Source organism: Dromiciops gliroides, chromosome 3 (genome assembly GCF_019393635.1).
Source record: "Dromiciops gliroides isolate mDroGli1 chromosome 3, mDroGli1.pri, whole genome shotgun sequence".
Lineage (NCBI taxonomy): Eukaryota > Metazoa > Chordata > Mammalia > Microbiotheria > Microbiotheriidae > Dromiciops > Dromiciops gliroides.
Window position 1 is genome coordinate 8,874,854 of NC_057863.1, and position 26,894 is coordinate 8,901,747.

The 26,894-nt window shown below is 45.4% G+C and overlaps 1 protein-coding gene across 1 annotated transcript in view; it reads right to left on the minus strand.

Annotated features, from left to right (window-relative positions):
- LOC122745349 (LIM domain containing preferred translocation partner in lipoma) overlaps positions 1-26,894 on the minus strand; it is a 684,962-nt gene that overhangs the window by 106,017 nt on the left and 552,051 nt on the right. The window lies entirely within an intron of this gene.

Genomic DNA, 26,894 nt, shown 5'->3' on the forward strand with positions numbered 1-26,894 from the left:
TAACCCTCATTTCCCTGAAAACAAACAAACAAAACAACCAAAAAACAAACAAACAAAAAAAGAAACATACACTAGGAAATGTCAATGATCCTAAGACACCCAGCATAGGGAGGTGGGGGCAGTAGAAGGTCTTCACATTGAGGGGAGAAGGAGGTACAACCACAATAGTTGTCAAAGAGCACCTTAATAGGAGCAACTAGATTTGAATACTTAAGAAAGTCAGCTTAGAACAGGCACACACTCAGGGGACCTGGGCTCAAAGCATGGATCTGCCCCTGAGTCACCAGATATGTGGCCTCGTGCCACTCCTTTAAAGTTCCAATGTCCAAGGAAAGCTCAAAGAGAGGAGCTTCTATTCCTCATGATTGGAGGGAGATTTCATAGGTACAAGAATCTAGAGTCTAGAGTGAGAACAACAAGGAATGACATCCTACCCAAAAGCCCTAGAGCCAAGCTCTCATTCAGGGATAAAAGCAGGAGGGATGAAAAAATCAAAGACAACACGGACGTCAGGGTCTAGAAATGCTCGAAAGGCCAGTTAGAAGAGAAGGTACTTAAATGATGCCAAAGAAAAACACAAAGGAGAGAAAAAGATTTTCCCCAAAGGTCTAAATAAATAGCTGGAAGAAATGAAACAATTGATGAAAAAATGAGATGAAAGATCTTGTGCATGAGGGGTGGGGATGGAAGAAGAAATAGCTTAGAAAAGATTATATTAAACTTGACTAAAGAAACTAAATCCCAGAGAATAAGAACGAACAGAAACTAATGACTGTAGGACAAAAATAATTTTAGAATAAAATTAAAAGTTTGAAAACTAGGAGAAAAATTTTAAAATGTGGTATTTCAAAATATTGACCTGAAAAAAGCACTGTTTAAGAACGTTAGACTCCCTTAAACCTACAATTAAAACAAAACAGTCTTAGATATTATATTTATTTTTTTTTTGTTTTGTTTTGCAGGGCAATGGGGGTTAAGTGACTTGCCCAGGGTCGCACAGCTAGTAAGTGTCAAGTGTCTGAGGCTGGATTTGAACTCAGGCACTCCTGAATCCAGGGCCGGTGCTTTATCCACTGTGCCACCTAGCTGCCCAAGATATTACATTTAAATGAAAACCACCCAGCTTCATGAGAGTCAGAGGGCAAAGTGAAGACAGAAAGAACCCACTAATCACCTCCTAAAAAAAAAAAAAAAGGCAAAAGTTCCAAGAAAGTCATAGATGCTTGTCTGCATTAAAGAAAAAATTCTAGAAGCATCAAGAAAGGAGTTCAAATACCAAGGGACCATCATCAGGGTCATACCAGACTTGGCAGCTTCTTCTAAACACAGGAGTAGAGTTTGGAATATGATGTTCCCAAAGTCAAAAGAAGCAGGCTTTTGGACAAAAATAACCCAACCTACAAAGCTGAGCATCGTTCTACAGAGGGAAAGGGGATTTTTAACAGAATAGAGGACTATTAAATATTTTTGATGAAAGGTCTCAAGTTTACCTGGGGCGAGGTTGAAGGATGGCACACATTCAGCTGGGTAGAGCAGTGCATAAAGCATCGGACATGTAGTCAGGAGGAAGACCAGGGTTCAAATTATTACTAAATGTAAGACCCTGGTCAAGTCTCTATTTGCCCCACCTTCCCCATCTGTGAATTGGGAGTAACAAAAACAATGACAACAATGACACACACACATTTAATAAATATATATACACACATATATACATATACATGCATGTGTGTATATATCAACATATATATATATATATATCCATAGAAGGAATTGAGTATGAAATGGAGATTGACATTCTCACAAACAATGCTCATTTGGGATTTTTCGTATCTATATGGAAATTCTCTTCTGTGTGCAAGTTCACACAATAAAAAATTAAAAGGTGGAGAAAAGGTGGGGTGGGGGGTTGGGTGGGAGAGAGAGCAAATTAACCAATGAATATCCCTGCACCTTTGTTTTCTCTATTCTGCTTATGGTCCACTCACTTCTTTTCCCTGGAGGATTATCCTCAGTTTTCCAGGATAGGTTATTCTTGGATCCGATATCCTTTGCTGTTTTGGAATACAGCATCTGAAGTATTTTCTCATTTAAAAGGATGGCATTTGGCTAGATGACTTCTAAGATCCCAAACCTAATATTCCGTATTGTTTTTTTTTTCCCCCACAGGAGAATAAAACCTGGGTACTCAGGCTCGAGGGGGAGTGGGGAAGGTTATTGGGCAAACCCGCGTCATTTTCAGTTCCATAAGGCAGGAAAGTCCGGGATTATTGGTGCTAAGCCTCAGTGGTCTTTCAGGGCCGGGCTGGGGAGGTGACCTAATCTTTGCTGCGAGTGTCCAACTTCTTTCTGACCCTCTGAAGATGACTCCTCCCAAAGGAGCTTTGGAAAGGCAGAGGTTTGGAAGTCCAAGGACCTAAATTTAAATACTGACTCTGGAATTTACTAACAGTGTTAATCAGACACGTCCCTGATCATTCCTGGGCCTTGGTTGCCCCATTGGTAAAAGCACTGTTGTTCTGGACGACTAAAGTCCTTTCCTGCTCTAGCCGAGTGGTCTTAAGACAGACAGTGGCCAGACCAGGGGAGCAGCTCTGATGTGAAGAGGCCCAAGCTCTGCCTGTTTTGGGGACAGAGGGAGGGCATGGCCCTCTGGGGCAGTCAGTCTGGCACCTGTGCCAGCGCAGGATTCACAAGAACAGAGGCAAGGCAAAAGGCATAAATAAAAATAACCCCATGCATCAGCAGGAAAGGCAAAGCACCCGGAAGATCCATTTTGGTAGGATGACAGATTAGGATCCTGCCTTCCCAGGAGCGTCTTGGGAAGGGACAGGAGAATTCACAGGGGCCAGGCACAGCCATCCTCCCCTCCAAGCCACCCTCAGTCACACCCCACTAACGACGCTCCACCATCTCCTCACTGCCCATAGGTGACACGAGTGTCTGAGTGTCCCCTCGCTGTGAAAACCTAAAGATCCCGACCCAGGCCATCAGCAGAGCTCATGGGGAAGATGATGGGCTTCAGAGGCTCCCAGAAAGCTTCAGCCTGGGTTAAGGGCTGGCACGAGAGGCTTGTGACGGTGATGATGGGAGAGCCAGGCTCGCCGAGGACACGGGAGCTCAATGGGTCCATGGATACAGGAAGGATGTAGAACGCAGCGAATGGGGCCCCTGGAACCAATCAGAATCCTCAGTCGCTGTGCCCAGAACCTCAGAATGGCCGAGCTGAAGACAGCCCTTCTATGAAATGTTGCTCCCTGGTATCTATGCTGGCACTGCCACTTTTGTTGGCACACGTATTGACAGCTGGTGCTCCCTCCCTTTTCACCAATGTAATAGAGGATGGGGCCCATAAAGCCAGATGATCCCAGCGCTGGGAGGGAGGAAGGACATTTTCCATTTGGATCATGGTTCCCGAGTGTCCAGAGCTTAGTGGTTCGAGGCCAGGGTACAGGCTATTCTGCACACCAGCCCTTATCCATACTTCCTTAACTCCCCAACCCAAGCTGCTCTTAGACTCTGAAAGCGTCCATACCGCTCAGAGAAGCCGGGCCAGGAAGACTTAAGCTTCTTTACATCTATCAATGCCTCCCTTTCTCTCCACATCCAACACCCTATAGGCCACCCATTACTTCTTCTCTTCAGCATCCAGGAGAGAGAGCAAGAACATCCATTCAGAGTCCAGGCCCAGGGAAGACAATGTTTCTGGGCAGCCAAAGCTTCTCAGAGGAGGGCTAGACTTGAACCTAGCACAGTTTACTGGTATTCATTGCTTTCCGGAGAAGCCGTCTCCGAGATATCCTGCACAATTCCCTAATGTGCTAAAAAGAAATGGTTAAACACGATGCTGCCTCGTAGGTGTGATTTAGAGGAACAGTTCTGGGGAGCTGGTGTTGTGAGAGGTAGAAGGCAGAACCGTCCACCAGACACAGTGAGCAGTGAACCTGGGACCTGCTTTCTTAGAAATGACGACTCTAAACAGAAATCTATTATTTTCTTTTTTTCTTCCCAACCATGCAGTGAAATACTTGCAACAATAGGACTAGGATACATTAGAACAGAGTTGCCGGTCAGCCAAGTGGAAGACCCTTGAGGGCAGGGATGGATGGATATTTGGGGCTTTGCACCCAGCATATAACAAAGATATGCCCAATGGGACTGAAAACAGGGGAACCAAGGCCCTCCCGAGTAGTTTTCCCATCCTCTAGAAAACATCAAAGCGGCTTTCAATCGCCGAGGCTTTGTTAAGCCTACGCTGTTTGTCAGGCAAGGTGCCGACTTCTGAGGGTGCAGAGACAACATCACCCCCTCCAGTTATGAACTTACAGACTTCTGGGGGAACACAGGGGAACGTTTAAGAACATAGGAAATATATGCAAAGTAGAAACAACAGAAGGAAGGGAAGGAGGGCCCTCCGCAGCCGGGCCTTCAGGAGAGCTCTCATTCACTGCTGTCAGCAGTCTTTGACTGATCAGTACCTTTTAAAACATTACTTCTGCTCTCTACATCATGACTCGAGCTGGCTCCTTTGCAGCTTAAGCTCAAACTTTTCTATTTCACTTGCAATAAATGTATTGATGGGGCTAGAAGAGAGGAGTGAGGGAGTCGCTACACATCCGTACACAAAACGTCCTGACTGGCCCTAGCTGGCTGACCACGATTTGGCTCCATGGCCCATGTAGTCACCCATCTGAGTCATCACCTTCTCCTCCTCTACTGACTTCCCCAGAAAAAGTAGCCCCTCTGTCTACATTGTCTGAGCATGTGAGAATGGAAGCCCTTGAGCGGAGGGCTTAGGGATTGTGTGACATGCCCAGGGTCACACAGCTAGGAAGTGTATGAGGCCGGGTTTGAACTCATGAAGGTCAGGTACTTTATCCACTGTGCCACCTAGATGCCCCAGAGGCTTCAGTTACCTCATCTAGAAAAGGAGGAGGATTATCTGTGTGATCTCGAAGTCCCTTCTTGCACAAATTCTGGGATCTTATGCTTTTATCATGACCTTCAAGATTCTATGAGTTTTAGATCCTTCTGATCCAAGATCTTCACCATCAAACAAGGTACCACCACAGAGATGGCTCCTAGCCACAATTTTCTTGTTGCTATCCTTTATGTCTGACCTTGAAAAGGTTCCAAGTACAAATGACCATTGAAGTCACAACCACTTGAGTCTTAGCAAGCTTAAAAGTATTGTATCATGGCTATATTATGATTTACTTTTCTCCTGAAATATATTTTTCCTTAAAAAATATTCACTAAATTATTTACATTTATTGGTTTTAATTAATATTCTAAATCATCCCTCATTCTAAAGTTGGAATCTAGTACCCAGAAAGGCAACTTTGTGGGAAAGAGAGGATTCTTGGCTGCCAAAACTGTCTATGCCATTGTCCTTAGCCCTGGAAGAGAGTGATTCGGTGAGGAAGAGGTAAGGAGAAATGACATTTTAGGAATGTGGGAGAGCCAGAGTCTAGGAATGGAGATGAGGTATGGAGGTCATGTGTGAGGAAGAGAGAGAAGGCCAGTTGGGCTGCTTAAAGAGCGTGGGAACGTCTAGAAAGAGGAGTTGGTGCGAGGGTGTGCAGGGCTTTCAAACTAAACAGATGGGATTACATTTTATCTGAGGAAATCGCTGGAGTTGTTTGAGTACAGTCACGTGATCAGATCTGTACTTAAGGAAAACTAATTGGCAGCAGTAGATGGCATGGACCGGAATGGGAAACAAACAACTCGAGGCCAGGAGACGAATGAGGGGGTTTGGAATCATTGAGGTTAGAGGGGATAAGAGCCGGAATGAAGGTATTATAAGCATTAGGGGAGAAGAGGGGAAGTAGTAAAGATGCTGTCAAGTTAAAACCAGCAAGATTCGGCATGTGATTTTATATATGGCATGGGGAGCAGTGAGAAACTCTGAAAAATGCCAAGACTGCAGACCTAGAACGAGGCAGAGGTGTAGGAAATGGAACAGAAATGGGGAAGTCTGGAAGCCTCTTAACCCCTCTGGGGCGGGGGGGGGGGGGGGGGGGGGGTTGGGCTGCTGACCTCTGAGACCATATCCAGTTCATCTTATTATCACCTCTCACCAGATCCAGTGGCTCATTCCAATTGCTCATCTCCATTCCTGTCCATATGTCGTCACCCCTAGTGCTTCTATGTAGTCTCCCTCCTTGGCTGCCTTTTGCCTTTGTATCCCCAGTGCTCGGTACAGTGCTTAGCACACACTAGGCACTTACTCCATGTTTGTTGATTGACTGATTCATAGGCTCCCCACCTCTCCCTCAAAAAGAAACTGAATATAAGATCCTGGAGGATACAGATTCCTTCATCATTCTGGCTTTGCATTGTCAGTGTTGAGAACACATAGTTCCTAGCACACAGTAGGCACTAAAGCGATATGACTGGCTCAGAGTCACAAAGCCAGGTGATAACAGGGCTGAGATTCCAACCCAAGTCCTCTGACTCCAATCCCAGTGGGTCATTAGCCATCCCACAATCCTCCGATTCTGATTTCCAAAGACCTGAACAGCAGGCCAAGACCTGTCAGGCCTGGGTGTGTTGGAAGGATATTTCAATGTACTAGGCCAGAAAAGTACCTTCCCTTATTAGGTCAGGTTTAGAATAACAGCAGAGTGTGAACGCATTCCTTGCATACCACCTGTTACAACAAAGGTGGCCTCAAAGGGTGGTGGGAAAGAGGGAGGGGGAAATGAGCTGAGAGTAAAGAAATGCTAAGGATAATCCGGTGAGTTCACACCTGGAAAATGGAGAGTCGGTGACATTGTGATGGAGGCTCTTCCATGTTTAAAGCATCAATGTTTTATGAAGTCTGAACTGTTAGAAACATGCTGCTGGATCTCGAGAATGGAGTGGAAGCCACTGTGTATGTGAGGTTCAGAGCAGTCCCCCTAAATGTCTCCTAAGGGTAGCTCAGTATGGAGAAGAGCTTCCAGTATGGAAGGTCTGTCCATCAATATAGGACATAGACTTAAGCAGGAAGGGACCTCAGACGTTCTCTATTCTAGCCTCTTCATTTTAATGATGAGTAAACTGAGGCTCGAGAAAATGAAGTGATTTGCCAAGGTCATAGAGGGATTGTCACATGGTGGACTTCAAACTAGGTCCTGCATCTGTGACATCAATCGATCCTCTTTCCAATGAGTTATGTTGCCCCCTGTCAACAACTTCACCATAAATTACAGCCCGAGCGAGTTGTTGGGGGCACTGAGGGGTGAGGTGATCTGTCCAGGGTTACGCAGCCATATTTTTCAGAGTAAGGACAAGAACCCCTGGTCTTTGACATGCCCACTATGCCAGGCTTCCTTTGACTAGTTTTATTTGAACCCTGAGCCAGTAGTTTCCCTTTCCATTTTCTTTTTCTTTCAAAGAAACTCAGGTCATGCATGGTTATTACTTCTAAGGTTACCCAAGAGTTTGTTCCTGGATCCTGCATCTGAATCCTAACAACTGCTGCTATCCCACTCCTGCTGTGGCCCTGACTCGCCCTCCTGGGTAAGGGCAAGAGGCCAAGTATTCAAAGCCTCAGATGTTACATAAGCTCCAACAAACAGAACACTCAGGTGAAGAAACAGGCTCCAGATGAGAAGGGATACACCCACAGGGACATGAAGACAGCCCAGAACCCACAGGCGAGAAGGCTGACTCACCTCACCAGGGGCCCTTCGGCTTTCTCCAGTGGCCTGCCTATCTGCCTTTTAAAAATATGATGTAGACAAGCAGCACCATCTCTCGGGAAGCACTTTGGGATCTCAGAAGCTGGTCTGCAGGGAGCCAGATTTCCCTTGCATTTGGAGTCAGGGGATTCATCTCTCTTTTCTCTCTTAGCTGTTGGTATATTGGTCAAAGCCTTCAAACTCCCTTCTTGTCTCCAAGAGTATACTCTACACAACACAGACTGATACACAAGTTTATAAAGACAGGCACATAAAAACACCATGAATGTGATAAGATTCTCTAGAGAGACAACATCGTTGGGTCTCCAAAGGAATCAAAACGTCCCTTCTGCCTTAGTGTCCCACAGACTTGGGTCCTCCACATAATGCTTGGATGGGCTATGTATTTTTTTTTTTTGGTGAGGCAATTGGGGTTAAGTGACTTGCTCAAGGTCACACAGCTAGTAAGTGTCAAGTGTCTGAGGCTGGATTTGAACTCAGGTCCTCCTGAATCCAGGTTCTTTGCTTTATCCACTAAACAGATTACTCTTCATGTATGAACTGGACTGATGCATCTCTGAAGTCTCTTCCAACACTGAGATTCTATAATCATAAGCTGCTTTTTGCCCTGAGAGCCCAAGTCTCAAACACTATGGTTGGTTGCCATATGGGGTTGAATCAAAGGGTACCAAGACCTCCCAAGAATATAGAAAAATGTCTCCAGTGAAAGACATTGAATAGGGGCAGCTAGGTGGTGCAGTGGATAAAGTACCAGCCCTGGATTCAGGAGGACCTGAGTTCAAATCTGGCCTCAGACACTTGACACCAGCTGTGTGACCCTGGGCAAGTCACTTAACCCTCATTGCCCCACCAAAAACAAAAAAAAACAACAAAAAGAAAGACATTGAATATATAGCCCATGCATTATATGTGAAAGGTAGGGTCCAAGAGGGTATCCAATTCTGAAAGGGAAGAGAAGTATCAAAGGATGGCACGCGATCCTTTGTTAATTGTATATAGCAAAAGTAAGAGTAAATAGAACAAGTGAATGAATCGTTGAGGAAAGCATTTTGAGTGCCTAGTATGTGTGACACCCTGTACCAAGCCCTGAGATACAAACAGAAAAGTGGGGGCAGTTGCTGCTCTGAAATAGAGGAGAACGGGGCAGCTAGGTGGCACAGTGGATAGAGCACTGGCCCTGGAGTCAGGAGTACCTGAGTTCAAATGCGGCCTCAGACACTTAACACTTACTAGCTGTGTGACCCTGGACAAGTCACTTAACCCCAATTGCCTCACTAAAAAAAAAAAAAAAATCAGATAGAGAACAACATCTATAGAGGGAGCTGCAGCAGGGACGATGGAAAGCCCCGGTGGTCCTGGGGTGCAGGGAGAGCAGAAGGTCATGAGTCTTCACTTATGCCGCTCCCATAGACAGAACAGTATCTCTTTCTGACACAGTTCTCAGGACTTTGGGGACGCGTGTTTTCTTTTCCAGGTTTTTCACAACCGCGGCTTCAGGGACATGTTGGAGTGCAGGGGTCGTAGCTCTTACAAAGGAAGTAGTCGGGTTGCATCTTTCTAAGACTTTCCCCTCTATGATAACTGCAAGGGTTGAAGCTCTTGGACGTGGAGATCCATCAAGGTCTTTAGACTGGAGATTCTGTTGGTGGTGTGGAGGGTGGTCTAAATAGGTTTGAGCATCCAAAAACCAAGGACAGGTGAGGGGATCTAGGTGGAAACCCTCCGCCAAGTACAATCTCAAAGACGCCGTCTCTTACATGAAAGCCTTAGGGAGTTGGCTGAGGTACATAAAGGTTGAGGGTTTTACTCCTTTCCACATAATTAGTGTCAGAAGTGGGGTCGGAACCCAGATCTGTGGTCAGAGGCCCCTTGGCCTCTAATATCCCAACTAACTAAGTCTCTCATGCTGTGATCTTTCTTTTGGCCTTGTTTGACTCACCTCTAAGGTGAGAGGGTTGGGCTAGGTGCTGTTTGGGATCCCTTTCCACTCTTAATCTATGACACCTAACCTGCCATGAACTGGATGGCCAATCTGATGACCACATATGGAAAGAACTATAATAACTATTATTATGATGGAGATCACAGAGGATGGGGAAAAGGCACTAAGGAATACAAGCAATCCTTGTTATTTTTATTCCAGAAGACCGACTTGAAAACATCCTTCTAAAAAGCTGGAGAGGGGCAGCTAGGTGGCACAGTGGATAGAGCACCGGCCCTGGATTCAGGAGGACCTGAGTTCAAATCCAGCCTCAGATACTTGACACTTACTAGCTGTGTGACCCTGGCCAAGTCACTTAACCCCAATCGCCCAGTAAGTAAGTAAATAAGTAAATAAATAAATAGATAAATAAATAAACAAACAAACAAATAGATAAATAAATAAATGAAAGCTGAAGAGACTCATGACCTCCAGTGGAAAACCAAAGAGCCTCTGTGCATCCATCTGCTCCTCTGGTTCCACAGGGTGTGTACAGGGGCAGGGTGGTCAGCCAGTGAATGAGGATGCTTGGCCCCAGAGCTCCCGTTTGGATGCAAGGGCCCCCAGGGAGTCTCCTTCCCATTCCCAGGTCCACACCTAGCTCAGGTCCAGCTCAGATCTGGTCCCTGACACATTCTGTGTTTGCTCAGAGGGTTCTCCCACCCACTCCCCACATACTCTCATAGCAACACAGCCCTAGGAAGGGACATCCAGGGAGTGGTTATTAATACTTGTCTGCATATACAGAGCCTGTGAAAAAAATGCAAAATAGGAGGCTATTAGCGGATTACTTTGAGACAGCCTTTCCCACAGGGTATATGCTACTGGAAAATTGGCATTTTCCTCTGTGGGATGTCATCGTCATCTGGTATCATTTATACAGAATGTTTAGGCTAAAAATGGTGTCAATTTTAAGCAAACACTTCTCGATTTTCTTTGTTAGCATCTGAATAAAACATGAGTTCATTTCTATCACCCCTCCCCCTTTCATTCACAGAGGAACTGCGTCTTCTTATTGCTCTGGGTTAACCACTGGTCCAACACAGCCAGGCATGTCCAGCTCAGTGAATCATGGGCCCTACCAGGCATGGGATCCCAGAGCCCCAGTGGTGGAAGGAACCCCCTCTTACCCATCCTGGCCCTGAAAGAGAACCCCTCCCTACAACATCCTCCATGAGTGGTAATATGTGCTGTGCTATAACCTCTCCAGGTTGGGGGACCTGGTCCCCACCACAACAGCTCATTCTACCTTTAGATAGATCTGATCAGTGGGATTTTTCTCCCATTGTGACCAACTTGTCTTTACCTCTTTGAGACTTCCACCCACTGTTCCCCCTTTGTTCTGACAAGCAGCAGAAGTATAATCTGAATTTATGACCTGCGTGATACTGGGCAAGAATTTAAACCTGACTGGACCTCAGTGTCCTCATCTGCAAAATGGGGCTTGTGATAGCGCCTACCTCCCAGGGGGGCTGTGAGGGTCAAATGAGATCATGTCTGCAAAGCACTTTGCAGATCTTAGTGCGTTAGAGAAATGCCAACCTCTTATTACTCTGACTACAGATTGTTGTTGCTGTGACGGCTACCAACAATAGTAGGCAATGAAGTCTGCTGACTTGCTTTGTCTAGAAATCAGGATGAATTTGGGTCAAGGCTATGTGGATGAGGCAGGCAATAAACATGGAAAGTTCCCACAAATACCCACATCTGCTGAAGTTTCACCAAAACTACTTATAAAAAAAAACAACAACAGCAGGGCTAAGAATCCAGGGATGTTGTCATAGTAGTAGTAGCAGTAGAGGAGTAGTAGTAGTAGTAGCAGTAGTAGTAGAAGTAGTAAAAGAGTAGTAGAGCACTAGCATAGTAGAACAGTAGTAGTAGTAGCAGTAGAGTAGTAGTAGTAGTAGTAGTAGTAGTAGCAGTAGTAGTAGTAGAAGTAGTAAAAGAGTAGTAGAGCACTAGCATAGTAGAACAGTAGTAGTAGTAGCAGTAGAGTAGTAGTAGTAGTAGTAGTAGTAGCAGCAGTAGTAGTAGTAGTAGTAGAAGTAGTAAAAGAGTAGTAGAGCACTGGCATAGTAGAACAGTAGTAGTAGTAGTAGAAGTAGTAAAAGAGTAGTAGAGCACTAGCATAGTAGAACAGTAGTAGTAGTAGCAGTAGAGTAGTAGTAGTAGTAGTAGTAGCAGTAGTAGTAGTAGAAGTAGTAAAAGAGTAGTAGAGCACTGGCATAGTAGAACAGTAGTAGTAGTAGTAGAAGTAGTAAAAGAGTAGTAGAGCACTAGCATAGTAGAACAGTAGTAGTAGCAGTAGAGTAGTAGTAGTAGTAGAAGTAGTGAAACAGTAGTAGAGCACTAGCATAGTAGAACAGTAGTAGTAGTAGTAGCAGTAGAGTAGTAGTAGTAGTAGTAGTAGAGGTAGTAGTAGTAGTAGAGGTAGTAGTAGTAGTAGTAGTAGTAGCAGTAGTAGTAGTAGTAGTAGAAGTAGTAAAAGAGTAGTAGAGCACTGGCATAGTAGAACAGTAGTAGTAGTAGTAGTAGAAGTAGTAAAAGAGTAGTAGAGCACTAGCATAGTAGAACAGTAGTAGTAGTAGCAGTAGAGTAGTAGTAGTAGTAGTAGTAGCAGTAGTAGTAGTAGTAGTAGTAGTAGCAGTAGTAGTAGTAGTAGTAGAAGTAGTAAAAGAGTAGTAGAGCACTAGCATAGTAGAACAGTAGTAGTAGCAGTAGAGTAGTAGTAGTAGTAGAAGTAGTGAAACAGTAGTAGAGCACTAGCATAGTAGAACAGTAGTAGTAGTAGTAGCAGTAGAGTAGTAGTAGTAGTAGTAGTAGTAGAGGTAGTAGTAGTAGAAGTAGAGGTGGTAGTAGTAGTAGTAGTAGTAGTAGTAGTAGTAGTAGAAGTAGTAGCAGTAGTAGAAGTAGTAGTAGTAGTAGTAGTAGTAAAATAGTAGTAGAGCACTAGCATAGTAGAACAGTAGTAGTAGTAGTAGTAGTAAAATAGTAGTAGAGCACTAGCATAGTAGAACAGTAGTAGTAGTAGTAGCAGTAGAGTAGTAGTAGTAGTAGCAGTAGAGTAGTAGTAGTAGTAGTAGAGGTAGTAGTAGTAGTAGTAGTAGTAGTAGTAGTAGTAGTAGTAGTAGTAGTAGAAGTAGTATAGTAGTAGTGGTAGTAGTAGTGGTAGTAGTAGATGACCCTAGACCAGACTTAAGCTTCAAGGAGAATGGAGCACAGGTCCTATGACATCTGCTAGCTGGGTGACCCTGGTCAAGTCCCTTGACATCCTAGAGACCCAATCCAACTCACTATTGCAAAAAGTGCTAAATTTTAAGTCAGAAAATTTCCATTCACATCCTGGCTTTACTAGTACTTATCAGTGTGACACTGGATAAGATGTTTCCCCTCTCTGGGCTGGGCCTCTTGTTTCCTTACCTAAAAGCCAAGGGTGGTGAGCTTACATGGCATGGAAGGCGCCTTTGCCCACTAAACCCATGAGTCTCAGCTGCAGACTTGTTTCAGTGGAGGGAATTTTCAGACTGGGAGTTCCCTACATGGATTTGAACTAATAATAACAGTAATAAAAACAACAGTAGTAATGTAAAAAGTGGGGAAGGAAGGCCCAGTGACTGAACCCAAAGACATCTTATAAACTTGGCAAAACTCAGCAGGCACCATGGAAAACACTGCTTACTCCTTGTACCTAAAACTCATGCCTTCTTCAGAAGCTAGGGAGCCTTGGATAGCTCCCGGTTAACTGCAAAAATCTGGATGGAGACTGGGACTCAGAGAACACGGCCCCCTGCTCCAACACAGAGAAAAGGCACGGTGCCCGCGGGGATCTCATGAGCTCTTAGTCTAAGACAGAATGGGAGAACATATTTGCAGCCATGGCATTGTTTAACCTATGGATTGTTCCTTTCATATCTCGAGGGAGGGTTCTCCCACTCCTGCAGCAACATGGTGGGGTTATTTTTTCCCCATCTGCATGGATGAAAACAGCTCGAGGGAATAATATAGCAAAGCAAGTGATGAAGGGAATGGAGGGATTGATTTATAGAGAAAAAAATGAAAGGAACTAAATATGTAGAGTAGATCTCGGCTGAGCGATGACTAAGGAGAGCCAGGAGGCAAATCTATAAATATTTGAAAGGTGTAAACATCCAGGAAGGTTTAGCTGGGTGCAGGTAATACAAGAGGGAGTGCTGCGATCATCTGGAGAAGGGGTGGCTTGTGCTCGCAGAGAGGCCCTGGAACCAGCAAACATGGTCAGATGCAAACCCAGCCCCAACTTAGGAGAGAATCCTCTATCAGATAACCAAGGAGGGTGGAAAGAGAGGACTTACTCCACAACCACCTCCAATAGCAACAACAGAAATTCAAGAGATAAAGAGTAAAAAGATTCCTGAACTCAGCTTAGAATCATTCTGTCATGAACTTTGGGGAAGCAGGGATGGATTTCTTTTTTTTTTTCCCCTCAGAAGTCTCACCATGCCTAGCTCAGTGCAGGGCCCAAGAGCTGGGTTCTATCAGAGCAGGCAATATGCCTTTAATGAAGCACCTATGATGTACCAGGCCCCCAATAATGGAATGACACAGCCCCATGCCCTCAGAGAGTCTGCAGCCTCTTGGAGGGGTAGGATATTTTCACAGATCAGTTAGAACTGCATCTGAAATCCATGGTATCTGAGAAGAGATCATAGAGAGAAGCCCAAAGGGCCTGGGACAGAGCCCTGGGGGACAGGACATGCACGATGATCCCACAAAAGAGGCCAGGTAGCTAGGGAGAGAAGGCCCACAGAACATGGTCAGGTAACGCCAGGGAGAAGCCAGAACCAGAAGGCATCTCAGAAGACAGCTGCCCAACACCTTCATTTTATAGCGAAGCAAATTGTGACCCACTAGAGGTGATACAGCTTTGACATGGGTGTGACCAACAGCACCCATCATGCAGAGGTATCCAGGAAGACAGAGCCTGAAAGCCGGCTATCAGGTTGATCAATCAAGAGATCACCAGAGGCCTGTCAGGAAAACGTGTCCATTCAGGGCTTGGTACTTACTGAAGCTGCACTCTACAGGCTGAGAAGTGAGTGGGAGGTGAGAAAGTGGAGGCAAAGAGGGGAGACACCTTTTTTTTTTCTTTTACGTTTGGCTATGAAGGGGAGGGGAGATATCGGCTGATAACTTGAGGGGATGGTGAACATTTGCTCATAGGCTGATTGATAATGAAAGGGCATGTCAGTCTAGAGCAAATTACACTCCCCCATATCACCTGCTCCATCTCAACTCACAGTGAAAAGCGCCACGTTCCCCTATGAAAAAGGGCTAGCTTCATTTTGTTCAGCTTCAAAGGACAGAATAAGGACCCATTTTCACTTCAAAGTAAGGCATAATATTCTAAAAGATTTGTCCAACAATGAAATGGCCTATCTGGACTGTTCATGAGGTCCTATTCCAAATACGACAGTTAGACAGAATCCATGAAAAATACTGACAAGGTAATTCAGGGGTGGGAGGGGGAGAGCGGAGAGGGAAGAGTATTGGTGGCGAGTGTCAGAGTCCACCTTGTGCAGAAAGGATCTCTCACACCTAGCACAGTGACCAGGACAGAACAGTAGGCACTGCGTGAATGCCTGCCGATGGATTGATCTGGCCCTGAAATTCTATGAACTCTTTTAATAGACAAGGCCAGGTCACAGACAACTCAATAATCCCATGGGTCCCTTTCACTCAAAGTGTTTAGTCCATTGTTTGGCACACTGAAGGGGTTTAATAAATGCTTACTGACTGGTTGAAAGTCTCTCTGAGGAATACTGAATTTTGCTTCTCAGCCTCTCACCCTTCTTGCTCTGGTTCCCATCCTGGGATACTCAACCCGGCCTGCTCCTGATACAGAAGGCTTCTTTTGAAGGTCCCAGGAATTAGCTTCCCAAGTTCTCCATGACAACTAGCAGAGCCCACGTGGCACTGGGCAGCCTCATTTGACATCTGCAACTTTCCCCAGCTCACCAGCTCTGACTTAGATATCATGACTGAAGGCACCAGGCTCTGCTCTCATCTAGTCAGCCACAAGCCTTTGGCCCCAATCCTTATTTCTTACCGTGGATCACACCAGAAACATTTCAGATATCTGACAAGGTTTCCAAGAATGAAATACTTCTAATAAAAAAAAGTTATTCACTGATAAATGGAACTCATTTTTCTAAGTGTATGAAATAAAATATTCATAATAGACTGATAGGAAAGGGAAGAGGCTCAATTAGCCCCAAGTCCTGCTCCTTTATTAGAATTTATCTTGCAAGAAGGGCTTGGAAAGGCAAATTAGAAGACACATGTATGCATCTCCCCTCTCCCCCCTGTCACTAGCACCACATGGCTCTCAATGGCTTTCTCAGCCTGGCCTGTGATGCAGAAAGAACATTGTTTTCTATGACCAAAGCAACCTCCACTTGCTGCTCTAGGAAATTCAACTCAATAAAATGTATTAATGTGTGAATAAAATGTATTAATGGATGTAGCACTGTGCTTGGCACTGGGGGCGGGGTACAAGAACAAGACAGTCCCTGCCCTTGAGGAATTGACACCCTTCTCGATGGGAAAGGAGAAGGGAGATAGCACAGACACAATTAGTATATAGATGGATAATTGAGAAAGGAGAAATTCTAACAATCAGAGCAATCAGAGAAAGCTTCACCCGCCAAGTAGAACCTGGACATGGTATAAGATGGGGAATGCAATCAACACACCCAAAATGGCTTGTATCAATGTCTAAAGCCAAGCTATGGGGGATGGGTTTGTGTTTGAGCAGGGAAGTGACATGATCTGAGCTGCGCCTTGGGGAGCTCTTGTATTAGTTAATGTTTGCACTCCAGAAGTCATGGTTTGGGGGCTATAGTCCCAGGCAATGAGCTCATGGCCTCCACTGGCTCTCATATTGATAAGGGCGAGGGGATTGTCCTCTGTGGTCAGTTAGAAAGTTGGAGACTCGGGGCAGCTAGGTGGCACAGTGGATAGAGCACTGGCCTTGGAGTCAGGAGTACCTGAGTTCAAATCCGGCCTCAGACACTTAACACTTACTAGCTGTGTGACCCTGGGCAAGTCACTTAACCCCAACTGCCTCACTAAAAAAAAAAAAAAAAATTGAAAGTTGGAGACTCACAGTTACTTGACAACTTCCAAGGGAGCCTGGCCTGGCAGTCAGAAGGCCAAGTTTCTGTCACTGAGAAGAGTTTCACTCAAAACCCCTGAGACCCCCCAGAGGCACCCTGGGAATGACCAAGGGACACCACCCATTCTTTTACCTCATACGACCAGTTGCTTTACCTCTCCTGTCTGCAAGCTATTCTTCTGGGATAAATGTTGGGGTACATGAAGTCAATGCCACACCCTCCAGTGCTTAGCCTAGAGTCTGGCACAGAGCAGGTGCTAAAACAGGGTAATTCACTGACTGACCTCATCCTGTCACAAAGTTGGGAGCAACGCAGCTTAGGAAACGCGTGGAAATTCTGTAGGATGGCAAACTCTCAAACAGTAGCCAGGCCGTGAGGCCTCCTAGCAGATGGGTCCACTAAGGATTCCGCCCATCGGCTCCTCCCCAAAGCAGCTTCCTTCATTGTCTGCCCCTGGCTGTCAGCTACGCATCTTTTCCGTCTGTGTTGTTGTTGGTTGTTGTTTTAGGTGGGTTTTTGTTTGTTTAAAACAAGGTGTTTGGGGTGTGTTTTTCCCGCCAGAAAGAAACTTGTCATTTTGGGCCCTAGAGGGGTTTGTATTTATTTTTTTAAGGAATGACTTGGATGAAAGTAGAGATGGCCAACTTGTTATTTATGAGAACTCCACGAAGCTGGAAGAAACGGCTGACCCCCTGGATGACACAGTCAGGAGAAATGTTTGTGCATGTGTGTGTATATGTCTGCGTGTTTATGTGTCTATGCGTGTGCATGTGTGTACATGTATGTACACACACACTTTCTGGGGCTCTATGCTTTCATCTTTACAGTTCTAGACGACACTAATTGGGAAGAACACCGATAAGCTAAGGAGCACACTGAGGAGAACAAACAACCAGGAACCAGAAGAGCAAAGAACCTTGAAATGGGACCATCTGATGACAGGATGTAGGCAATGAGGCTGCTTGTCTCAGAGCAGAGAAGACTCAGGGGAAACCCAAGGCATGCTCCAGTATTTGTGGAGGAGTCCGAGGGCTGAGATCCGTTTTGACGTGTGGGACTCTGCCCCAAAAGTGAAATCAGATTTCTCAAACATTCCTCCCAGCCAAGATAGAATGGCATAAGTTCATAGGACAAGAAAGCCCAGTGAGTCCCCAACGGGCTGAGAGAAACAGAGGCTGGGATGGTAGAAGGGCTTGGGACTATGGACAGTTTGAAGCAGTTTTCTGAGGTAGAGTTACTTCCACACCCTACCCAGTAAAGAAAGGTAGAGCCCAGAACTGCAGGAAAGCAGCAAGGGGGCAACAAGTTTCCAGCCCTCCACGAGAGGGCAGCACTTCCCACCATCTCCCCAACCGAGGATCTAAGGTTTCAAGCCATGGGAGAGAGGGAGAAAAAGGGGACCTGCTTTCTTCTCTGTGCAGGTCCCCTTAGACCGCAGACTCTTTGTGCTGTTTTATCCCCTGATCCGGGCACAGGAATAAATGTTGGTTAAGTTTGGGTCACTTGGATGGTCTACACTGTCGCATTCTAGTTCCTTGCTATCCAGTGCCCTATGTCCTCACAGTCTGCCCCAGGGGTTTCTGAAGTCCCAGAACTGCCCATGACCTTAGGCACAAGTCAGGGTTCTGTTGCCTGAGGTCTCTTTATTGGTCCCTCATTTTACACACGAGCAAACTGAGAAGGGATCATTCTCACTATTTTACAGAAGAGACAATGGAGGCTTAAATCAGCAAAGGGGCTTTCCCCAAATCAGGGTCAAAGGGAGGGTCCCCTCCCACCACCATGAGGGCAGGGTCTGTTTGCAGCTGGATTTCTGCATTCATGGCACCTAGCACCATGCTGGGCACACAGTCAGTGCTTTGTCATTGTTCGGCGATTGACTGACTGATTGATTTGCACAGGGCCGTTCTGAACTCCATACCTTCCCTATGGGTCCTGTCTCATTTTGAGTAAAGTGCTGTGGAAACTCTAAGATAGAAAACAAATGGAACTTCTTAAATCTCAGCTCTCTTGATTGCATCCAGAGGCAGCTGGAAAGCTGAGCCAGGGGCTCAGCCCCCACCCTCCCAACCACCTAGTCTGAGGCATGACTAGAAATCAGAGGCTTTTTTGTCTTTTTAGAAACCAGCCCTCCAACCCCGCATCCATTTATAGCAACTGTATACACAAGAAGCCCAGTGGAGCTGAGCAAGGCCTGGCTTGGCTGGGAGCCCCTGTCATACTTTGGGAGGAGAGGAAGCTTTACAAGGTGGCTTTTACAACATGGCCTTTGGAAGAGGTTCTGGGAAGCCCCTTCCTCGTCTCCTGATATCTCCCGAGATGCCAACCATGAGATTCTGAGGCCATGCTCCCTCAAAAAAGTCCAAATTCCTCCTGGAGCATCAAATAAGAACTCAAGGTCCTGGGTGGGTTGGAGTGCTGGCAAAGGAAGCGGAGTGAGGGAGGAAAGGTGTGCCAAAGAAAACGGCAGTTTTTCTGAGGGCTGGCTCTGAACATAGCGACCACCTTCCTGGGCCAAAACTGCCGGAGATCCTGCCAAGTTCACTCCCTTAATTTGCCTCTGAGGTGTGCCTGCTAAACTACCTGGCTTCATCTCCTGTCCACTCTCGAAACATCCCACATGCCTTGATAGAATTGACTGACTTTTGTGAAAGGGGTGGAGCTGGTTGGTCCAAGGGTGCTGGACATCTCACTGGCAAATGGAAGGCAAGAGAACAGTTTTTCATAAGCTCCAAATGGAACTTTCTAAATCTGGTTCTTAGTTTGTTCCCTAGTGTACTAGAGCACAGAACAGGCTAGAAATCCTCCAGTCGCCTAGAAAGAGAGGAGCTTTTCTAAAAGGCGAAACAAGAAATGATTCCACTCTGGCAAAGCAAACCCTTTCCCTTGTACTAAGAATCTCTTCCTCTGTTTTGTACCCTGAGATCTACTGCTTGAAAGGCAGAGAGATCTCTGCGTAGCATTTGAGAGCTAGAGAGCAATGCCAACCAAAGTCATCACTAGGAAAATTGTGAAGGAGTTCGGGCATCTTGCTGATTATTAGCCATTTCCAGTTAGGAAGACAGCATTCTTATATGCAAAAAAAGGGTCACTATCTTCCCCATCATTCCTTCATTCCTTCATTCCTTCACATTCAACAAGCACTCATTAGACATCTCCTATGTGCCAGGGACTGCACTAGGCACAGAATGGTCACTGGCCTCAATATATTCTATGGAGTAAAATTAAATGGGGAGGTAATGCTGTGAAAGTACCAGGAAAAATGGATTTGGAGTCAGTGCCTGGGAGGTAAGTCCTTGAGCCTCAGTTTCCTAATCTGTAAAAATGTTTACTTAGATGGTCCCTAATGATCCCTTCCAACGTCAAATCTATGATTCTGTGTACACAAACATATCAATGACAAATATATGAAAAGTAATAATGGGGGGGCAGGCAGGGTACTAACATAGCGATCTACTTTCAAAACTTTTGTCAAACTACCTTTGTAGCTCTAACTCACATCATTACCCTTCATGAACTTGATATATCAGAGCCAAACTCAATTGCTTTCCGGCTTTTCATTCACATTTTTCTATCCTGTTTCCGAGTCTTTGCTCATGTCATCCTGGTTTCTTCCCTCCCACCTTTGGTCCCCATCCTACCATTTTCTTCTGGCTGTGTCCTTCCCTTCTTTCAAATCAATCAAATGTTCTCTGCTTCATGCAGCCTTCCTTGGCATCTCCAGGATCACAGAATTTTGGAAGTAGACAGGACCACAGGGGCCAACTACTCTGTCCCATGCCTGACCAAGAATTTCCTCTTGGAGGATAAGGAGTCCCCAGTCTCTTCTTGATGAGCCCTCAGGAAGGGGGAGCTACCATATTGCAAAGATGCCTATGCAACTCTTGGATAGCTCAGTTAGGAAGTGCTCCGCACCCTAAACCCCTCCCCATTGACATCAACATTAGATTTTCATTTTTGTAACCTCTGCTCCTTCCTTTATTCTGTCTCTAGATGGAGGTGAGGCCTCCGAGCCCTTTACTGAGCCAGCTCCTTCAAGCATTTCAGACTTTTGTCCCCCTGGGTACACACCAAATTTGACAGCAAACTCTTCGTGACTAGTGTCTAGGTTGGAGCTGTCTTTGCATCCCCAGTATTTCCCATGGAGCCTTGCGTGGAGGACTAGGCATCTTCCTCTGAAAATAAACAAAACCTGCTCTGATTCTTCACCCCCACCCGGTGGTCTACTGTGAAGCTGTCCCTGAACGCCGTCAGGTCCAGCATCAGAATGATCTTGCACAATACTGGGGCATGGGCAGATTGCTCTTCCTCCACTTCTCCAGCAGGCACCAGCCAAACACAAGGATCTCATAGTAAACAGAGTTTCATGCTCCAAGGCATGTTTGTAACACTTAGTAAATTAAATCAAATTCTGTGATTTAATTGCTGATTACTTCACTGAATCCTATTATTGTACTTCAACCATTCTCCAGGCATTTATGCTGGCAAAATGTAGGTTTTCTTCTCCACCACTGAAGGGTCTCCTCTTGTCCCCCACCACCATCTGCTCTCCATATCCTCTTGGCAAAGTCCCTCTCACCACCCTAGTTCCTTTGGCAGTAGAGATGTGGTCAACTGGTGGTTGCATCCTCAAGAAGACAGATCCTTCACTAGACTGGCCATGAAAATGATATATTCTACAAATGAATGGAGTGCTCTCATGCCACTGAACCAGGAGTGTTGTGTGTCATGGGAAAATAATTGTAGTAGTAATACTACTACTAATAATAACCAACATTTATAAAGTGCTGTAAGGTTTGCAATGTGCTTCACACATACCTTGTTTGATCCTCGAAACAACTTTCTGTGGTATGTGCTATTATTATCCCCATTTCACACATAAGGAAACTGAGGCTATCCTCTGACCCAGGCACAGGAATAAATGTTGGTTAAGTTTGGGTCACTTGGATGGTCTACACTGTCATATTCTAGTTCCTTGCTATCCGGTGCCCTATGTCCTCACGGCCTGCCCCAGACACTGAGTAACTTTTTCAGGGTCAAATAGCTAGTGAGTATCCAACGCAGCTTTTGAACTCAGAGCTTCAAGAATCTAAGTCCAATTCTCTATTGATCACCCCGCCCCCCCCCCTGCCCCCCAAGGCCTCTAATAGCTGGCTGGAAGTGAAAGGGCTAGATTCTACCCTGACTGTAAGCAGAATGAGATGAATGACCTTGGGCAAGTCCAATCACAACTCTGATCTTCAATCTCTTCATTGGGAAAGAAAGTAGGTCTATAAGGTAATCTCTATGTCCCTTCCAGGATTTAGGATCCTAAGATTTCTGACACAACTATTTACTCTCAAAGATTGTAGAGAGGGAACCTGACAAAGATGCCAAGAAGGGGAGGAGGGTGGCACAGATGCTACAAGTTGAAGGGCTCTCTTCCTAGCCCTCACCTATATCACTAGACCATAAAGAAGAGTTTTTGTTTGTGAGGATCCCAAAGCTATTTGGGGGTTGCCTCTGGCACTGGGTTAGCCCCAGGAGAAGTGAAGGAAGGAGGAAGAGGAGGAGAGGAGAAGTAGATGGAAGCACAGGAGAGCACAGAAGCATGAGAAGACAGCAAGCCTAAAGAAGAGAAGACAAAGGAAGAGGACAAAGAGGAAGGGGAGGGGGAGAAGGAAGAGGAGGGAGACAGAGGGAGAGGAGGAAAAAGCAGGGGAGAGCAGACGTGTGAGAGGAAAAGAGAACTCAACCGTGCCTACTACCAGTCCCATTTGGACTACACGGGGAAACTTCCCCTTCTTCTGTGCAAAGTGCTCGGGGGAGAATCCCAGGCAAGCCTTGCACCTCCTTTCCCCTAGGTCAGTATTTACTCTACAGGGATCTGTACCTGTTTGACTCTGACATCACTGGCTTGGGTGGTGGGGGGGGACCAAGACTATCAGACCCAGCAACCCCCCCCAAAGAAAAACCGAGAATGTCTCAGTGAAGAAGCTCACAGGCCCCTGGGTTATACATTTTCCCACCAAGATGTCATCTAGTCCAAATAAAGCAGCTTTGTACCCTCGAAATACTTGGGGACCCACAATCTAAATAATTAAAAAGATACTTCATGTCATATACTGAAAAATGGAAAGAACCTGAGAAACTACCCTTTCTGACCCCTCATTTGGCAGGGAAAGAAGCTTAAAACCAGAGAAATTAAATGTTTTACCCAAGGTCACACAAACAGTAGAGTGTAAAATGAAGCACACAGTGAGAATTTGAAAAATGACTGCTGATTGATTGGCGGTGATGGATTGGTCCAGTGGAAATGCACTAGAATAGGCCTAGGCAATCGGCAGTCATTTTTTTTAAGTTCATCTCTCTCTGCCTCTGTTGCTGTGTCTCTACAAATGCATATGTAACACACATGCATATGAATATATATATATATATATATATATATATATATATATATATATACACATACATATACACACACACATTAAATGTATGCCATTTTCCCTGTGGGAATCAATGAGACGCAAAGACTCATTCCCAGACTGGGAGAAAGGTCTGAGGCAATGTAGTTACAAAGCTCTTGTCTATTATCTTTAGACCTAGCACCATGATTCTGCTAGCATTCTTCAATCCCATCCTGCCTCAGATGCAGATTTGGGATGTGTTGGACTTTGCTTTTGTTTTTCAGTGGTCAAGTGATAGCAATTATCACACAGCAAATATGTGGAAAGCATTGGATCTTAAATGTTGGGGAATGAGCAGGAGAGAATGCTTACATTTCTGGCCTTTGAAATGATCCCACTGAACTCAGGCCACCATCATATGGAGATATCTCCTCTGTGCAGCCTCCACCCCCATATCCATTGAGCTCAAAGGAATCTCTTCTCAAATTTTTCTGGATTCTTGTCTCTATTACTCCACATTATCACCTTATTTATCTACATTCATACAAAATGTAAGCTCCTTGAGGACAGGATGTATTTTTTTTATCCACGTAATCCCATTGTTATTACAGTTGTCTGGGTAGCAATACTTAATACATGTATATTGCATAACTTAATGGGGGGAACGAATTCCCCCCACCCCAAAGACACACACACACACACACACACACACACGCAAGCACGCACACCCCTTTCTACAACTCCTTCCTCCCCCTTCAAGGCTGCTCTTTTATTTGTTTAAAATTGTAGAAGGGTCACGCCTCATTTACCTCTTAACCTACCCACACCCCCTCAGGCTGAGCCTTGCTAAGCACTGAAGTAGAGATTCAATGATGAATAATTTGTCCTGCATTTATGGACCTTTGGCATCTGGTGACAATTTCCTTTGTTGCATAACCAGAGGTTTAGCCTTTAAAAAATACAATTTGGGAGAATGAAAGGATATAGGGGCAGTGAAAAGTGGAAGGATTGCTGGTTTGGGGTTCAAGTCCTAGCTCTGCTCACCATGACCACCCCATAGGCAGCTACTTCGCCCATTCTAGGCCCAATGTCTTTCTCTGTAAAAATGACGGGGCTGGCCCAGCCGAAGCCTAAGGTTCCTTCCTTATGTAAATGATTTCGTTTCTATGATAGCCATCTGATCCCATAGCCCCACGACTGAAAAAGTAGGTGTCGAGGTGAGGTGTGAATGGAGGAAGACATAGAGATGGCTCGGTGACCACTTGGTGAAAAGCCATTCAGATCATTCCACGCAGAGGAAGTAGAATGGCCGGAATCCAGGAGCCACCAGCCTCCCTGCTCTTAGACCACATTTGAACATTCGAAACCTCTTGTGGAATGGATCTCAGTGAATCAGCAAACTAGGAGTGAGTCATCCTCTAGGCCTCGCCTCAGGGACATCAAGACCATCAGTCTTTGTTTCTGTCTTGCACAACCACATCTTTTCTGAAGGCAATCTTGCATTTCATCAATGCACAGCAGGCACAGTAGGCAATGAACCAGACACGAAGGGAGCCAAAAATCACACTGTCTATTGAAGTGGCTGCTGAGCTCGAAGCCTGAACAGCAATGTTGGCTTCCTTCCCCATCGCAGTCTTCGGGAGCCTGGCTTTAATTTGCCAGATCAGTGGGTGGGCAGTGGTGGGGAGAGTGGGGAAAGGGGCCATGACTCTTTCTTAACTGATCAGGGAGGACGGAAAAGTACCAGTGTTGAATGGGTCAGAGATTCAAAACTCGAACATGCAGAGATTGGTATCTGGGCTGCCTTCCTGTTTGCCAGTATTGGCAAGCCTATAGGCCTAGGGAAGGAGTTGAGTAAAAGCTTTTTTCAGACCAACCTGGCAAGGTCAGAGGTCTGAGACCCAATGAAGGCAGAGACTCTAGAGCCCAGTGGTTTCCCCTTCTGAGTCTTGGGTCTTATCTGGACACCCATTTCCACCATGCGCCCATGGAAACCAGAGGTCATGGAGAGTTTATTGGCTTGAGATAAATAAGCCTGCTCTCTATAAAATCTCTAAGAGGGGACAGGCGGTGTTAGTCCCATGACCAAAAATGGTCTATTAACGTAAGCCCACTGAAAGTCTTTGACTTTGAGCCAGAACTAAATCCAACATGAGCCCTCGGACCATATGGCCACCAAACCTGCCCAAGCAATTCCTTGATCCTTTCCAGCCTCTGCATGAGAATCCTTCCCGATTAAACCCTTGGCATAGATGGCAATCCTCAGAGGTCATCTAATCCATGCACCTGCCTCCAGGGAGGGCTGCTCCCTAACCCACCCTCAGACAGATGGTAGTATTTGCTCTCCCATCTCATCTCTGGGGAAGGAGATCCTACAGGTTTCCAGAGTCATCTATTACCACGTCTCCTAACCATGCCAAGGACATGGAATGCTTCACCATAAGTCCACAGCAGGTGGCAATGAGACAAGCCTTTGTTTCCCATTGAAGGGCTGGAAGAGAGCCAATCACTCGCTGAAGCTATCTTCTCACCCTGGAGGGCTCTTCAGATGCTACCACAAGTCTGGAAACAGATCAGATTCTGTTGGGGTATTTTATGACAAAACAGCTGACTCAGCTCACATTCAGTCCTAACTGTACCAAAGCACTCATTTTAAGGGGCAAGGGACTGATTTTAATTCAAATTTAAGGTATGTAACTATTTTGAGTTTCAAGAACCTCTGCTGAAAGCTACTGTTAGCTCTAGAAGAACTGTGTTTGTCTATGGGAAGAGAAAATGCTTTCAGACAACATGGCCTACGGGAGTCATGGTGTATTTCCTGAAACAGGAGAACCTATGTTGTGGATTTTTAAACACAACATAGTCTCAAATGAGATGAAGTAAAACCGATTTTACAAGACTTAAAGTCCTAATAACATACTCTACCAGTAGGGATGACGGTCCACTGCACAAGTATATTTTGAGATCCTACAGAAGTGAATAGACTCTCTATGGTGCAACCTATAGCTACAATCACAATAGCTCATCCTTGTGACTCTTATTCAACACCTCCCCCCCCACTCCCTGATATATCCTCTGGAACAGGAGCAGGTCCAGTGAACATATGAGGGCCTTCCTCTGGTTCTCTTGATGTCAATATCACGGTAGGTGCATCTGTGCAATCCTTTGGTGGAATGTGGTATTCCAATCAACAATAATGGCAGGAAAATAAAGCAATACCACCCTTCCCCCTCCCTGTGAGCCCAGTTATTCGTTAGAGGGGGCAGGAGAAAGGATCAGTATTTCAGGCTGCCCTCAAATATTTGAGAATAAAGTTGTACAGTTATTATTATTGCCTTGTGTTATAATAACGTATCACTAAATAGTATGGCTTCTGTAACTCCTACCTCCACAGCCATTAGGAATACAGTGAGTCCTGCTCTTAGCAGTACACATAACAATTCATCCCCAATTATATTGGATCCCAATTCTGATCACACTCTTTTTTTTTTTTTTTTTTTGCGGGGCAATGGGGGTTAAGTGACTTGCCCAGGGTCACACAGCTAGTAAGTGTCAAGTGTCTGAGGCTGGATTTGAACTCAGGTACTCCTGAATCCAGGGCCGGTGCTCTATCCACTGCGCCTCTTAGCTGTCCCTGATCACACTCTTAATCCAAAACCTTCAGTAGCTCCCTATTTCC